Raw genomic sequence first — 16,697 nt, 5'->3', positions numbered from 1 at the left:
AGAAAAGAGATCCATCATACACAAGAGAAGTTCAGAAAGATTAACTGCTGTGTTCTCATCTGAAACCATGCAGGCAGGAAGACACTGGTATGACAGAGTTAAGGTACTAAAAGAAAAAACTTCTAGCCAATAATTCTGTATCCAGCAAACCTGGATTTTGAAAAATAAAGGAGAATTCAATATATTAACAGATAAAGAGAAAGTAACAGAGTTTGTCACTAAGAAACCTGCCCTTCAAGAAATACTAAAGGGAGTTTTGCAGGATGAAAGGGGGCAAAAAACAAAGCAGTGGAGGATAGTGCAAGAATAAAAAGATAAAAAGATAAAAACAACAGATGGCATATATAAGCCTAAAAAAATATATATATATGTATATATATATATGGCTAATATAAGTAATTCCCTGAAAGTAATAACATTGAATGTTAAAGGCTTAAACTCTTCAATCAAGAGATACAGATTGGCAGAATGGATAAGGAAATATGACCCATCCATATGCTGCCTACAATAAACTCATCAAGGACCCAGGGATTCAAGGGGAATGAAAGTGAGTGGTTGGAAAACAATTTTACATGGAAACAATAATCAGAAGAGGGTGAGAGTAGCTATATTAAAATCAGACAAAACAGGCTTCAAATGCGAATCTATTATAAGAGACAAAAAATGACACTATGTATTTTTAAAAAAGAAATTTATCAAGAACAAAGAAAAATCATAAACATTTATGCACCAAACCAGGGCACCTCAAAATACATGAGGCAAACAAAGGAAAAAACTAAGTGGGGAAGCACATACTTCTACAATTACTCTGGGGGACTTTAATACACCATTATCTCCATTAGGCAGAACATCTCAACAAGAACCAATAAAGAAGCAAAGACCCTGAATAATACATTAGAGGATCAAGACCTAATAGACATATACATAACATTACACTCAAATACTGCACGATATACATTCTTCCTGAGAGCACGTGGATCATTCTCCAGTACAGACCATATGCTAGGCCTCAGAGCAGCTCTCAAATGAATTCAGAAAGACTGAATTACAGAAAGTAATTTATCTGACTATAATCGACTGAAGCTGGAAATCAGCAAGGGGCAGAGAAGCAGATCAGGCACAAAGATATGGAAGTTAAACAATACATGCTTAGACAACCAGCGGGTCAAGGACAAAATTACAAAGAAATCAGTAACTACCTTGAAAGGAATGAAAAAAACAACACAATATAACATAACCTATGGGATGCAGCAAAAGCTGTACTGAGAGGAAAATTCACACCCTTAAATGCTGATATGAAAAATCAAAGACCTAACTGCACACCCAGAGGAACCAGAAAAAGAACAAACTAACCCCAAAGGAAGTAAAATGGAGGAAATAACCGAGATTAGTGCAGAACTAAGTGAAATTGAAAATAAGGACTAGAAAATATAAAACCAAAAGTTGGTTCTTGGAGATCAATAAAATTGACGAACACTTAACTATGTTAAAAAGAAAAAAGAAAGAAGATGCAAATACATAAAATAATAAATGAGGAAAGGGATATGACCACTGACCCCACAGAAATCAAGTTATCATAAGAGGATCCATTGAAAAATTATAAGCCAACAAGAATATTTTAGAGGAAATGGGCAAATTCCTAGAAACACACAAGCAGCCCACATTGATGAAAGAAAAAGATGAACTCAACAGACAAATCACAAATTAAGAGGCAGAGTCAGTCATCAAAAACCTCCCAACTAAGAAGAGCCCAGGACCAGACAGTTTCATGTGTGAATTCTACCAAACATTCCAGAAAGAACTAACACCAATCCTGCTTAAACTCTGTGAAAAAATAGAAGTAGAAGAAACATTGCCTAACTCATTCTATGATGCCAACATTACCCCAACACCAAACCCAAAGATGCTACAAGAAAGGAAAATTACAGACTAATCTCTCTAATGAACCTAGATGCTAAAATCCTCAACAAAATACTTGCTAATCATATTCAACAACACATCAAGCAAATTACACACCATGACTAAGTGGGTTTCATCCTGGGTATGCAAGGAACAAGGAACATTAAACATAAGAAAATCAACCAATCTAATATACCACATAATGAAATCAAAGGAAAAAACACACATGATCACCTCTACAGATACAGAAAAAGCATTTGACAAAATACAGCAACTTTCCTGACAAAAACATTCCAAAAGATATGAATAGAAGGAAACTTCCTCACATAATATAAGATATATATGAAAAACCCACAGTCAAATCATATACAATGGTGAAATCCTAAAGCTTTCCCTCTAAGACTGGACACAAAACAAGGATGTCTACTCTCACCACTCCTATTTAACATTATGTTAGAAGTACTTGCAGAGCACTGACGCCAGAAAAAGATGTAAAAGGCATCAAAATTGGAAAGGAAGAAGTAAAACTTTCACTATTTATAGACGACATGATCTTATACATAAACAGCCCTGAGAAACAAAGCTTCCAGGACTTAGAAATGAGTTCAGTAAAGTTACAGGTTATAAGAACAATGCGAAAAATCATACCATTCCTGTACACCAATAATGAACAATCTGATGAGGAAATCAAGCAAAAAAAAAAAAAAACCATTTACAATAGAAACTAAAAATCAAATAACTAGGAAAAGTTTAAGTAAAGAAGTAAATGACTTATACGCAGACAACTACAAAGGACTGTTAAAGGAAATCTCAGACTTAGAAAAATGGAAGAATATTCCCTGGTCATGGACAGAAAGACTAAATACCATTAAGAAGTCGATCCTACTCAAACTATCCAAGATTTAATGCAATCCCAATAAAAATCAACACAGCATTTATTAATGAACTGGAAAGACTAAGAAATTTATTTGGAAGGGCAAGAGTCCCTGAATATTCAAAGACATATTGAAAAAGTAAAATGAAATTGAAGCAATCACACTACCTGGCTTACAACATACTACAAAGCTACAGTGGTCAAAACTGCATGGTATTGTCACAAGAACAGACATACTAACCACTGGAACTGAACTGAGAGTTCTGATAAACATCATCACATATACATTCATTTGATATTCAACAAGGCCACCAAGCCCACTCAACTGGGAGAGAATGGCCTCTTCAACAAATGGTGCTTGCAGACTGGATATAAATATCCAAAAGACTATCCATCTCACACCTTATACAAAAACTAACTAAAGATGGATCAAAGGTCTAATTGTAAGAGCCAAGACCAAAAAGACCTTGGAAGATAAGTAGGGAAGCTTCTATAGGACCTTGTAATAGGAAATGTCTTCATGAACTTCAAACCCAAAGCACGAGAAGCAAAAGAAAAAAATAGATAAATGGGACCTCTTCAAAATTAAAACCTTTTGCAACTGAAAGGAGTTTATGAAGAAAGTGAAAAGACAGCCTAACCAATGGTAGAAAATATTTGGTAACCAAATATCTGATAGGAGCTTAATATCCAGTATATATAAAGAAACCCTATATCTCATAAATAAAAAGACAACCCATTTAAAAAATGAACAAGAGATTTGAACAAACACTTCTCCAAAGAAGATATGAAAAGATGCTCAACATCACTAGCTATTAAGGAAAAGCAAATCAAAACTACAACAAGATACCATCTTACTTCCATTAGACTGGTGGACATTAAAAAATCAGAGGACTAAGGTGTTGGAGAGGATGTGCAGTAATGGACACCCTCATCCATGGCTGTTGGGAATGTAGGAAGGCCCAGCCACTGTGGATGACAGTTTGGCATTTCCTCACAAAACTAATTATAGTTCTGCCATACGACCCATCAATTCCACTCCTGGGTATATACCCAGAAGAACTGAAAACAAGGACACAAACCAATTAAGCACAACAATGTTCATAGTAGCATTATTCACTATTGCCAAATTTGGAATCAACCCAAAATGCCCATTAACAGATGAATGGATAATCAAAATGTAGTATATACATACAATGAAATATTACTCAACTGGAAAAAGGTATACAGTACAACACATGGGATAACATGAATGAATCTGAAGGACCTTATGTTGAGTGAAGCAAGCCAGGCATTGAAGGACAAATATTACATGACCTCTCTGATAAGAATTAAACTAATTGAGCCAACTCAGGGAGCTAGAGTCTGGAAGATAGGTTTCCGGGAAATAGAAAGGGAGAAGTTTGTGAGCCAATGCCCATAGGGGTGAAATCTATGATTAGGTGTAAGTGAGAAGTTGTGCAGTGAAGGGATATGACAGGGGTGTAGGGATACTATTGGGTTGGGTGGTGCAAGCTTGACAGGGGCCAAGGTAGGGAGGATGGGTTGGATGGTCCATGGAAATAGGGGAAGGGTTGGGGGAGGTAGCAGCTGAACACTGGGGATTGGCAGGTATGTGGCTGAAACTACAATGTTGAGAAAATTGTTTTGGCAATATGACAAGGAAGGGCTACTTGTTTAGGGTGTTGGATTGGGGTATATTTGGGACAGGGCACACCTGGGGCAGTCTTCTAGAGAAGGTACAAGTGATCATTTTGTCATAGTGTGTTGTATCAGTGGAGGGAGACCCACATAATGAGTGGAAAGGAGTTGAACTCCCATACAGGGGAGGCCTGATATGTTCTCAAACAGAGAGGAGGGTGTCTCCAGAGAGTATAGGTGGTTCCTAACAGGGGAGGACAGACTAGTGTGTCAAGTCTTCAGCACTGTTCCAAGTATCTACAAATCTTGTCCTTCAAGGAGTGAAGCCTGGTGGTCACAGTCGGTCCTGAGGGGAGGGAGAGGGAGGAATGGGATCAACACAAGAGTGGATATTTAGGGGGCAAACGAAGTGTTCTGCATGATCTTGCAATGATGGATACAGGCCATGTTAAATTTCATCAAAAATTTATAAAAGTATATGGTCTAAAATGTAAACCATAATATAAACCACTGATCATAATTTGCACCGATGTTTTAATATTTGTACATCAGTTCTAACAATTGTACCATCCACATGTAAGAAGGTGATTAACAGGGTAAGGGGGGAAAGGGAAGGCTGTTGCGTATATGGGAGTCCCCTTTATTCTCTATGTGACTCTACTGTGACCTAAAATTTCTTGGAAGACAAAAAGAAAAAAGTAAAATATTAGGGAAGTAATGGAAGGAAATGCAACTGTACATATAGAACAATATATATTACAGTGATGAATGGCAAAACTACTTTCCAGTTCATTGAACTCACCCAGGACAACTAACAAGGAAGTCAGAATGGACAACCACCACACCAAGAAACTAAGAAAGTCTACAACTGCAAGCAAGAAAGTCCAATCTATCAGCCAAATAGGATCAAAGCCCCCTCTCTGGAAGAGTAGGCATCACCATTCCAAAATGCTCAGGAATGGGGAATAAAATATAGACAATGTGGACTTACTGGTGTTCTTCTATAGACTTACTTTGGTTCTATCAATGGAAAAACTATCATCGATGTGGACATAATGCCCACTGGAAGTGATGAAGTCAGGGAGAGGGAAAAAAGTGTAATAGGGGGGCATTTTCAGGACTTGGAATAGACCTGAATGACATTGTAATTACAGATACCAGCGCTAGAGTTTGATATTACTGATGAATTCCAGAAAGAAATATTAGATTATATGTGTAAGCTTATCTTTTCCTCTGGGCATACTAGAATTCACAGATTTACTTGATTAGGTAATTATGTCAATCACTTGTGCCAGAAGAGCATTGAGTCCCCACCATTTCATGGGCAAGGACACACAGATAAAAGGCATGGCAAAGGACAGAATTAAGAGTTCTTAATGTTGGAGTTTTGAGGTTGGAGTTTGATGCTGAAGCTGGAGCCCTGGGAAGCAAGGAACTCTGAACCCATAGAGAAGCAAGATCCTGGAAGGGAGGAAACCCAGGAAGCCTGAACCTCACAGACATCGGCAGACATCTTGCTCCAAGATGTGAAAACAGACGTTGTTGAGGGAAGTAACTTATGCTTTATGGTCTAGTATCTGTAAGCTCCCACCACAAACAAATACCCTTTATAAAAAACCAACCAATCTCTGGTATTTTGCAACAGTACCCCTTTGGCTGACCAATACACAGGCCCTTATATATTCTGCCATAACCTAGAGAATTGAGTGCGAGAGAGTATAAACTACAATATAAACTAAAAACAATGCTTAGTTGCAATGCTCCAAAATCTGTTCATCAGTTGTGATGGATATAGCACACTAATGAAAGAAGTTAATGTTGGGAACAAGTAGGAGTTGTGGGGCATATGAGAATCTCCTATTTTTTTATGTAACATTTTATGTAACCTAAGTATCTTTTAAAAATAATTTAAAAAAGGGTACAAAGGCCTCTGATCTGACTACAAAGGTGTACACAGGGATCTGTCATCCCCAGAAAGGGGAGCAAGAGGGACAGCTTAAGGCTGACAGCTTCTCACCTACAATTCTGGTCTGCGGTGTCCCACCAGCCTTTCAGGGCTAAGTGGGATCACACTGTTGTCTACCTTGGGACACTAAGCAGGACTGGAGAAATCCAACACTCTCAATCTCCCTCTCTTATAGGTGGGACTGATTGTTGAGGATGCACCTTCCCAGGAAACAGGAGAGAGAGGGACACAATCTAAGGCTGACTCAGCTTTGGACCCACACATTTGGTCTGTTGTGTCCCAAGGGCCTTCCAGGTCAGGTAGCCCTTGCCATTGTTTGCCTTTGGAGGCTACAAGGGAGTAAAGAAATCTGACCCTCTCAATCTCCTCTATAAACTGGGACTGACTGTGGAGGATGCAGAAGGAAGTGGAATTATTTCCTACCCAGGAAATGGGAGGGGGCTGCCAGAGAAGGCTAGAGAATTTTTCATAAGAAAGTTCAAATCACAAAGCTCTTAGCCTCTAGGCAGGACTCATTCACATTGATCCAGGCTATGTTACAGCAAAAACACTCTAAACAGGCACTGAACTGAGAGGGCTGTCAAACAGTGCCATCTGCTGGCAGAACTAGGAAGTACATATGAGATAATTAAAAATAAATGAGGCTTTTTCTGACCTTTATAGCTTTCCTCCCACACCACTAGGAAGTAGGTCTGCAACTCATTACTGGGTGCAGAGCACACTTTTGAGCAACCCTAATGATCCAGGTTGAATCAAGAATCAAAGAGCAACAATAACACACAGCCTCTTGCCACTAAATCTCAAACAAAAGACAAAGAAATTGAGCATCTGAGTAAACTACATACTAATCACCAAAAATTTACAAGCCAGAATAAGAAAATGGAAGACATAGCCCAGGAAAAGGAATATCTCAAAGCCCCAGAAGAGATGCAAGATTTGAGAGAACTAATTAATGAGATGCATAAATTAAATTCATAAGATGAAAGACAATATGGCTAAAGGGATGAATGACATCAAGACAACACTGAGCAAGCACAAAGAGAATTTAAAATGTGGAATAGAAAAGCGACAGAGATCATGGGAAAGAAAGACACAATAGGTGAAATCAAAAACACATTAAAGGTATACAACAATCTCAAGCAGACTTGAAAGGATAGAAGAAAGACTAACTGACACTGAAGACAGAACAGCTGAAATTGAAGAGAGAAAAGAACAGAGAGAGAAAAATTGGAAAAAAGTTGAGCAGAGGCTCAGGGAGATGAATGACAACAGAAAACACAACACCATGCATGTCAGGGGAGTTCCAGAAGGAGATAAGAAGGGAAAAGGGTTAAAAAGAGTATTTAAGGGAACAGCTAAAAATTTCCAAACTCTCACAAAAGAAATGACCCCACATGTCCAAGAAGCCCACCATATCCTAATTGTAATAAATCCAAATAGATGTACTCCAAAACATATATTATTCAGAATGTCAAACGTCAAAGATAAAAGAGAAAATTCTGAGAGCAGTAAGGGAGGCAAACCATCACACACAAGGGATGCCCAGTAATAGTGCCGATTTCTCATCAGAAACTATGGGGCGAGAAGACAGTGGTATGATGCATTTAAGAGACTGAAAGAGAAAAACTGCCAGCAAAGAATTCTGCACCCAGCAAAACTGTCCTCAAAATATGAAGGTGAGTATAAAATATTCACAAACAAACAGAAACTAAGAGAGTTTGCAAAAAAGAATCCAAATTGCAGAAAATAAGAAGGAAGCCTTAGAGCCTGAAAGAAAAGGACAGAAGAGAGAGGCTTAGAGGAGAGTATGAAAGAAAAAGACAGAAGAGAGAGGCCTGGAGGACAGTATAGAGAAAAGAATAGAGAAAAGGGAAGCGGACCTGGCCCAGCAGTTAGGGCATCCATCTATCGCATGAGAGGTCTGCGGTTCAAACCCTGGGCCTCCTTGACCCATGTGGAGCTGGCCCATGAGCAGTGATGATGTGCACAAGGAGTACCGTGCCACACAGGGGTGTCCCCACATAGGGGAGCCCCACACACAAGGAGTGTGCCCCAAAAGGAGAGCTGCCTAGCGTGAAAGAAAGTTCAGCCTGCCCATGAATGGCGCCACCCACATGGAGAGCTGACACAAGATGACGCAACAAAAAGACACAGAGATTCCCATGCCCCTGACGACAACAGAAGCGGACAAAGAACACGCAGCAAATAGACACAGAGAACAGACAACTGGGGTGGGGGTGGGGGGGAGAAGAGGAGAGAAATAAATTAATTAATTCATTAAAAAAAAAAAAAGAATAGCAGAAAGGATAATCCAGAGTAAAAAGACAGACCAAAATATGATATGACACATGAAAAGCAAAGAATAAAATGTTGGAAGTATATAATGCCTTTACAGTAATATCATTGATTGTGAATAGAAAAAAATGCACCAAACAAAAGATACAGCTTGACAGAATGGATAATAAAACATGAGCCATCCATATTCTGCGTACAAGAGACCCACTTTAGACTCAGTGATACAAACTGGCTCAAAGTAAAAGGTTGGAAAAAGATACTCCATGCAAATAGTAACCAAAAAAGAGCAGCAATAGCTATACGACTATTGGACAAAACAGACTTGAAGTGAAAAAAAGTTAGAAGACAGAGAAGGCCATTATATATTAATAAAAAGTACGACTCACCAGGAAGATATATTTATGCACCTAACCACAGTGCCCCAAAATATGTAAGACAAACTCTGGCAGAACTGAAGGGGGAAACAGGCATCTCTACAATAATAGTTGGAGACTCTAATATAGCACTCACATCATGAGACAGAACAACTCAACAAAGATCAACAAGGAAACAGAGAACTTAAAGAATAAATAAGTTAGACCTAACAGACACACAGAATGCTGCATCCACACGTAGCAGGTTATACATTCTTCTCACGTGCCCATGGATCCTTCAACAGGATACATCACATGTAGGGCACAATGCATGTCTCAATAAATACAAAAACACTGAAATTATATAAAGCACCTTCTTAGATCATAAAGAAATGAAACTGGAAATCAACATACACAGGAAAAAGGTAACTTCACAACTGTGTGGAATCTAAAGAACACACTCCTAAATGATCAGTGGGTCAAAGAAGAAATAGCAAGTGAAATCAGTAAATGTATTGACACAAATGAAAACAAGAACACGAATTACCAAAACTTATGGGATACAGCAAAGCAAGTCTTGGTAGGGAAATTTATACCCCTAAATGCCTATATTAAAAAAGGAAGAAAGAGCTAAACTCAAAGACTTAACTCAAAACCTAGAGAAATTAGGAAAAAAACCACTAAACCAATCCTCAAAGCAAGCAGTAGGAAAGAAACAATAAAGATAAGAGCAGAAATAAATGAACCACCACAACAACAAAAAAATAGGGAATATCAAAACCAAAAGCTAGGTCTTTGAGAAAATCTGTAAAATTGACAAATTGCTAGCAAGCTTAACAAAGGAGAAAAAAGAAGCAAATACATACAATCAGAAATGAAAGGAGGAAAGTAATGACTGACCCCACAGAAATAAAAGATTCAAAAGAGGATATTACTGGGAAGCGGATTTGGCTTAACTGATAGAGCATTCACCTACCACATGGGAGTTTCAGGGTTCGAACTCCACTTCGATCCCCAAGGCCTCCTGACCCATGTGGTGAGCCGGCCCATGTGCACTGCTGATGTGTGCAAGGAGTGCCATGCCATGCAGGGGTGTCCCACACACAGGGGAGCCCCACATGCAAGGAGTGCACCCCATAATGGGAGCTGCCTGGGGTAAAAAAAAGTGCAGCCTGCCCAGCAGTGGCGCCACACACATGGAATCCTGACACAGCAAGATGGCTCAACAAAAAGAGACACAGATTCCCAGGGCCATGGGCAAGAATACAAGCAGACACAGAAGAACACATGGCAAATAGACACAGAGAGCGGACAACTGAGGGGGGCGGAGGGGGAAGGGGAGAGAAATAAATTAAAAATAAATCTTTAAAAAACAAAAGAGGATATTATGAGAAACTGTATGCCAACAATCTAGACAACCTAACAATGTGAAAATTCCTAGACATGCACAAACAACCTACATTGACACTACAAGATATACAAGAACTTAACAAATCAATCACATTAAAGGAGACTGAATCCATCATCAAAAATCTCCCAACAAAGAAAAGCGCAGGACCAGATGACTTCAGAGATGAATTCTACCAAGCATCTCAAAAAGAATTAACATCAATCCTGTTTAAACACTTCCAAAATGATGAAGAGGAGGGAAAATTACCCAACACTTTTCATGAAGCCAACATCACCCTAACACCAAAGCCAGATAAAGACACTATAAGGAAAGAAAATTATAGACCAATCTCTCTAATGAAGAGAGAGAGGCAAAAATTCTCAACAAAATATTGACAAATTGAATCCAGGAGCATTATCAAAGACTTACATACATCACAACCAAGTTGACTTATTCCTGGTATGCAAGGCTAGGTAAACATAAGAAAATCAATCAACATGATTTACCACATTAACAAACTGAAGGGAAAAAAACACATGATCATCACCATAGACACAGAAAAGGCATTTGACAAAATCCAGCATTCTTTCTTGATAAAAAAACACTTCAAAAGATATGAGTAGAAGGAAAATGCACAATATGATAAAAGGCATATATGAAAAACCAACAGCCAACATTGTACTCAGTGGGGAAATGGTCAAAGATTTCAATCTAAGATCAGAAACAAGACAAGGATGCCCACTTATCACCATTGTTGTCCAACATTGTACTAGAAGTTCTAGTTAGAGCAATTAGAGAAGAAAAAAAAAATATCAAGGCATCCAAATAGGAAAAGAGGAAGTAAAACACACTATTTGCAGATGACATGATCCAATATTGAGAAAATTCTGAAATGTCTACAACAAAACTACTCGAGCTAATAAATGAGCTCAGCAAAGCAGTAGACTACAAGATCAACGTGCAGAAATCACTGTTTTTGTACACTAGTACGGCACAGTCTTAGGAGGAATCAGTGGGAAAATTCCATTTACAACAGCAACAAAAAGACTCAAAGACATAGGGATCAATTTAACCAAAGAAGTACAGGACCTATACATGGAAAACTACAAAACAGTGGTAAAAGAAATTTAAAATGACATAAACAAATGGAATGACATTCTGTGTTCACGTCCTGAAAGACTAAATACCATAAAGAGGTCACCCAACCTAAACTGATTTATAGACTCAATGTAATGCCAATCAAAATTCCGACAGCCTACTTTACAGAAATAGAAAAGGCAATTACCAAATTCCTTTGAAAGGGAAAGTGCACCCAAATAGCCAAAAGCATTCTAAAAAAGAATAGCAACGTGGGAGGAATTTCACTGCCAGAACTTGAAACATATTACAAAGGTACAGTGGTCAAAACAGCATGATACTGGCATAAAGAGATACTCGTCTATCAGTGGAATAGAATTTAGAGTCCAGAAATAAACCCTCGACTCCATGGTCAACTAGTTTTTGACACACCAACCAAGTCCATGTTAACAGGAAAAAAGTCTCTTCAATAAATGGTGCTCGGAGAACTAGATATCTATAAGCAAAAGAATGAACCAGGACCCCTACCTCACATCCTATACAAGAATCAACTTAAAATGGATCAGAGACCTAAATATAAAAGTAACAACTATAAAACTACTTGAAGAAAATGTAGGGAAACATCATAAAGACCTTGTCATACATGCTGGTTTCTTGGATCTTACACTCAAAGCACACAAAACGAAAGAAAAAACAGATAAATGGGAACTCCTCAAAATTAAAAACTTGTGCACCTCACAGGTCTTTGTCAAAAGGGTGAAAAGGTAGCTGCCTCAGTGGAAGGAGATAACTGGAAATCACAGGTCTGATAAGGATTTAATATCCATGATATATAAAGAGAGATTACAACTCAACAATAAAAAAACAAATGATTCAATTAAAAAATGGGCAAAAGACATGAACAGACATTTGTCCGAAGAAGAGATACAAATGACAAGAAAACACAGGAAAAAATGTTCAATATGAGTAATGACTAGGGAAATGCAAATCATAACTAAGAGACATCATTTTAGACCTATCAGAATGGCCACTAACTAAAAAGTCAGAGAAGTACAAATGTTGGAGAGGAGGATGCAGAGAGATAGGAACACTTATTCACTATTAGTGGGAATGCACTGTGGAGGACTGTTGGCAGTTCCTAAAGAAGGTGAATATAGACTTGCCAGTGACCCAAGAATATCACTATTGGGTCTACAGCCAGAACTGAAAGCACTGATACAAATAGACATCTGCACACCTATGTTCATAGCAGTGCGAGTCACAATTGTCAAAAGCTGGAAAGAACCCAGGTGTCCATCAACTGAGGAATGGATAAAGAGTAGTATATTCCCATGATGGAATATTATGCAGCTGTAAGAAGAAATGAAGTTGTAAAACATTTGACAACATGGATGAACCTGGAGGACATTATGTTGAGTGAAGTAAGCCAGACACAAAAGGACAAAAACAGTAAGAGTGCATTAGTATGAACTAAATACATTGCATAACATACTATATGATTCCATTTATATAAAATGTAAAGATAAGTCAATTTATAGAGGGGAAAATAAAGGATTCATGCAAGAGTAGCCAAACCGGGAGCTGTGAACAGTAGGGGAAGCACAGATGGAAAAGTGATGAATTTTCTTGTTTTTTCATTATTATTATTGAAATATGAAAATGATCTAATAATGATTGAGGTGATGAATGCACAACTATATGATGGTACCAAATACCAGTGACTGTGCACCTTGGATGAATTGTATGCTTTGTTGATATGTATGGATAAAATTGATTTGTTAAAAAAAAAGGACAAACAGCACTTCAAAATGGGAAAATACATAAAAACACTTTCACCAAAGAAGAAACATTCACTTCTTTTCATCATTAGGGAAATACAAATTAAAATCTGCTTTGCATTACCATATAGACATACTAAAATGGCTAAAATCAAGAAAGATAATACCAACTGTTAAAGAAGATGTGGAAAATCTGGAACCCTCATACATTTCTGGTGAGAATGCCAAATGGTCCTGTCACTTTGGCAAACATTTTGTCAGTTTCTTAAAAATATAAACTTACATCATTGTTGCTAATTCCACTCCGAGAAATCGATCCAAGACAAACTGCTGTACAATGAATTCTACAGCAAGTTCATGGCAGCCAAAACTGGAAAAAAATACAAATACCTATCAACTGAGGCTTGCATAACAAAAGGCGGTACATGGTAAATAGCTGTGCAGCTCTAACTAGGTAAGTTCATTAAATTAACTTTCACAGAAAGTTATCCGTGTCTGCAAAAATGCCAAAGATTGAAGCAGGCCCCGGGCCCCCCGCCCCCCGCGAAGGCAGCCCCCCAACACCTCGGCCCCAAACCGCAGAGAGAGGGGAGGCCCGGCGGGGCGCGCGCACAGCCGTCCAGCGAGCAGGAGCCTCGGCGGCGGCGCGGGCCCGCGCTCCCAGAACGCAGCACGGGCAGAGCCGCTCGCCGCTTTTCGCGCTTCCGGGGCCCCCGCAGCCCGCGCCCGCCGCCGCCAGGTTGGGTCCCACACGCACCGCGCACGGAGCCGGGGCAGGCGGGCGTCTGAGGGGGCGCCGCGCGCTCCCCCTGAGGGTTCCGGTCCCGCGCTCGCTGTCCGCCCGCCCGCGGGCCAGACGCGCCCCTCACCGCGCACCTGGAGGCCCGCGCGGCGTCTCGGCCTGGCCCGAGCACCAGCTCACGGCGACCGGATCCCGAACACCCCCAGCTGCGAGAAGTGCAGCCGCGGCAGCCGCGCCGCGGGCAGGACGGGGCTCAGGGGGCGGGGCTGAGTGGGAGCGGGGCTGAACGGCCAGGGGCGGGGCTGAGCCCGGGGGCAGGGCTGAACGCCGGGGGGCGGCGCTAAGAGTGTAGCTGAGGGGGCGGGGCTGAAAGGCGAGGGGCGGGACTGAGCCCAGGGGGCGGGGCTGAACACCGGGGGCGGTGCTAAGAGTGGGGCTGAGGGATGGGGCTGTAATTGGGGCTGAGGGGGCGGAACTGAACGGCCAGGGGCGGGGCTGAGCGGTGGGGGCGGGGCTAAGGCCGGGCTGCACCCCTGCAGCATCCCCGCCCCCGCGCGGCCACAGGAGATCCTGGGGGCCCTCAGCCTCCGTGGCGCCCCCGTCCCATGCTCCTCCGGGGGTCCCTACCTACGTCCTCCCTGCAGAGCGTCTTCCCGCCCCCGAGACCCAACCGGCGCCTGGCTTCCACGTGGACCCCCTGGCCTGGAGTGGGGACTCCTCCCTGGAGGAGCTGGTGGTCCCTCCTGCTGTGAGATAAATATTCTACATCACAGAAGACCTAAGCTAAGATTGTAGAGCAATAAAATGCAGTGCATCATTGTAAGCCGATGGTTACTGATTCCTTTTCAAATAACAGGTCATGATTCTAGGACCCAAATTATAAAAATAGTTAAAATGGACAGAATTATTATAGTTTCTAAAATTATTATAGTTTCTAAAGACAGGAATTTTAAAGCGGAAAATCTTAAAGGCAAATTAAGACCTATGAAATGCTATGGTTGTAAATGAATCAACACTTGGAATATTATAGAGCAGTACTTGGGACAAACTGCCAGTAATTCATCTTTTAGGACTTGTGTAATCACTCCAAACAGATTATTCCTGTGATGTCCAAAACTATCATATAAATGGAACCTTTAAAAAACAAAAATTTTAAAGCTACATAGTTCACAAAAAATGTTACATTAAAAAATATAAGTGGCTCCCACGCACCCCACCCCACCCCCAAAATATGCAAATAAAGAGAGACAGAAAGATAATTAATGGTTGACAGGGTTGAGGGGAGTGGGGAAGGTGGAGTAACTCCTTTTCAGTCTATGAGGTTTCCTTTGGAGTGGATAAAAATGTTCTGAAATTAGATAAATTTGATGCACAACATAGTAAAGGTACTAAATGCCACTGAATGTACTGTTAAAATTGTTAGTTTTATGTTATGTGAATTTCACCTACCGAAAAAATATACAGATAATGTGAAGTGGAGGAATAAAAGCTATTATAATAATGCTCTTTGGTGCTTGGACAGTTTCTTTCTACTATATCTCTCACCTACCAAGTTCTGAGTTGTCACCTGCTGATGGTACAGTTCCATGCCATCCAAAAGGAGAAGGTGTGCCTACATAGGAAAGGAGCCATAAAAATCCTTATTGGTTCCTGTTCAAGGAATAAGTTTCTCTAGTTCTAAACATGGCTAAAAGCTGGGGTATTAAGTTAAACAAACATTATCAACACAGACATACTCAAGAGTGAATTAGGAGGAAAAAGGAATTTTTCAATTGAGCAAGTCTCTTGCTAGTCTTCATTACTAGAACCAATTAAAGCATTTTTCTTTTCTGCTCTAGTACAGAACCTGGTCAGAAGGTTTTTCTCTTAGCTCACTTAAGCTTCCCCTGTTCTATTAGTGCCTTTGCAGGGTCCTCTCTGACCACATGAACCTTCCCTGCCATTCGTTTTTTATTTTTGTTTCTGTTTTTGTTTTCATACTTTTTTCTTTAATTTTTTAATTAATTAATTTATTAATTTTTTATTACATTCAGAAAATATGAGGTCCCCATATACCCCATACCCCCCTCGCCCCACCCCTCCCCCCACAGCAACAATATCCTCCATCATCATGAGACATTCATTGCATTTGGTGAATACATCTCTGAGCACCGCTGCACCACATGGTCAGTGGTCCACATCATAGCCCACACTCTCCTATGTTCCATCCAGTGAGCCATGGGAGGATATACAATTTCTGACAATTGTCCCTGCAGCACCACCCAGGACAACTCCAAGTCCCGAAAACGCCCCCACATCTCATCTCTTTCTCCCATTCCCCACAACCAGCAGCCACCATGGCCACTTTCTCCACACCAATGCCACATTTTCTTCGATTACTAATCACAATAGTTCATGAAGAGAATATCATTAAGTCCACTCTAATCCATATTCTATTCCTCCATCCTATGGACCTTGTATTGGTTGTGTCCACTCCACATCTATATCAAGAGGGGGCTTAGATTCCACCTGGATGGTGGATGCAATCATCCTGCTTTCACTTGTAGGCACTCTTGGCGCTATGGTGTGGTTGTTGACTTTCTTCAACTCCATGTTGGCTGAGTGGGGTAAGTCCAATAAATCAGAGTGTAGGAACTGAAGTCTGTTGAGGTCAGGGCCTGGCTATCATATGGTCAGTCCAGA

General features: G+C 40.3%; 1 long non-coding RNA gene across 2 annotated transcripts in view; it reads right to left on the bottom strand.

Moving 5' to 3' along the window:
- Positions 1-13,631, bottom strand: part of LOC139437627 (uncharacterized) — a 37,626-nt gene extending 23,995 nt beyond the window's left edge. For both annotated transcript variants that reach the window (XR_011647498.1, XR_011647497.1), the window contains exon 1: positions 13,557-13,631. This is a non-coding gene — a long non-coding RNA (uncharacterized lncRNA). The remainder of the gene's footprint in view (positions 1-13,556) is intronic.
- Positions 13,632-16,697: the final 3,066 nt, after the last annotated feature.

The sequence above is a fragment of the Dasypus novemcinctus genome, chromosome 26 (assembly GCF_030445035.2).
Source record: "Dasypus novemcinctus isolate mDasNov1 chromosome 26, mDasNov1.1.hap2, whole genome shotgun sequence".
NCBI lineage: Eukaryota > Metazoa > Chordata > Mammalia > Cingulata > Dasypodidae > Dasypus > Dasypus novemcinctus.
The sequence above is the reverse complement of the archived record's forward strand: the minus strand, read 5'-3'. Positions and strand labels throughout refer to the sequence as shown.